The sequence below is a fragment of the Callorhinus ursinus genome, unplaced genomic scaffold (genome assembly GCF_003265705.2).
Source record: "Callorhinus ursinus isolate GAN/ISIS: 27379988/994484 unplaced genomic scaffold, GSC_fseal_2.0 scaffold69, whole genome shotgun sequence".
NCBI lineage: Eukaryota > Metazoa > Chordata > Mammalia > Carnivora > Otariidae > Callorhinus > Callorhinus ursinus.
Genome location: NW_027397131.1, coordinates 5506517 through 5507740, shown reverse-complemented (window position 1 = coordinate 5507740; position 1224 = coordinate 5506517). Strand labels below are relative to the sequence as shown.

Sequence of the window (1224 nt, the reverse complement as noted above, 5' to 3'; positions counted from 1 at the left end):
GGGGGCGGTTCCTCAGTGTCATCTCAGTTCCAATGTTGGAGGAATTTCCACCTCTTGTTAGGTCCCTCTAAAGTTCTTCTTAGTATTTCTCTGTCTCTGTCTCCAGTCACTTTGTTAGCCTGGCTCAATCACTCTAAATTTCTTAATGATGCACAGCTTTGCGGTTTGTGAACCTAGAGGGGCAAGGATCTCTCCTCTGTGTGACACTTAGGTGCTGGTAGAGGAACAAACACAGTTACTTGGGCCTAAAGATGGCTCTTTCTGTATCCTCCCCATTGAGGTAGGTTTCAGTCACTACTTTGTACTCTGACCCACTGCTCCTTTCCTACCCTCAGGCCCTATTGCTGAATCTCATGGAACCAGATTTTTCTAATCTGATAATGAACTTGATTTCAGTGGCTCTGTCATCTCTTCCAACTCCACTTGTGCTGGCACCCATCCTTCCCTCCAGTCAGCACCCCTTCCAACCTTCAGAAGACTCAGTAAACACAAGTAGGTACTTGAACAGGGAGAAGGGTGTGATGAAGAGGGGTGCCACCTCACTTTGCATTGTGGACTTACCTAGTCATCTCTGGCCCACCAAGCCCCACAGCTGGTACTAAAAAGAAAACAAATCAAACATGTGATATGAATTTTGTTTTAAAAGAATAAAACTTTTGTTTCAATTAGCAATAATCGCACCTCGGATAAACCTCAGTGGCCACGATACTGCCACTGCACAAAGCTAAAATGGAGCTTTTTTTTTTTTTTTTTTTTGGTAGTAATGAGATTTCTCACCAGTTCTCCATTCATGAAAAAGAAATAGGATGACTATAGAAGACCTTACTTTGGGCCCCATCTTTTCAAGGCACTAAATCAGCATTTCAAGATAGAATGTTTGTTAAGTCTAGATAAGTGTGAATATCTGTAATTAAGGAGCTAATCTGGGTGGGGACCACTTCTTCCTGCTTGGTAAAGACCAACTTTTTCAACATTTATTTATTTGTTTGTTTATAATTTGCATACATTAAAATTCATCTATTTTTGAGGAATATACAGTGTTATGAGTTTTAATATATGCCTAGGTTCATGTAACCATGATCACAAGCAGAACAGACAATTCCATCACTCCCCAAATTCCCTTGTGCTGCCTCTCATGTCTAACTCCCAGAAGCCACTGATTTGATTTCTATTATTTTACCTTTTCCAGAAAATTATATTGTATGTCATTTTTTGAGATAGCTT

At 40.3% G+C, this 1224-nt stretch overlaps 1 non-coding gene across 1 annotated transcript; it reads right to left on the bottom strand.

Moving 5' to 3' along the window:
- Nucleotides 1–582: 582 nt before the first annotated feature.
- On the bottom strand, nt 583–726 carry LOC112807487 (U4 spliceosomal RNA). The gene has a single exon (XR_003204091.1). It is a non-coding gene; the product is annotated as a U4 spliceosomal RNA (small nuclear RNA).
- Between the last annotated feature and the right edge of the window lie 498 nt (nt 727–1224).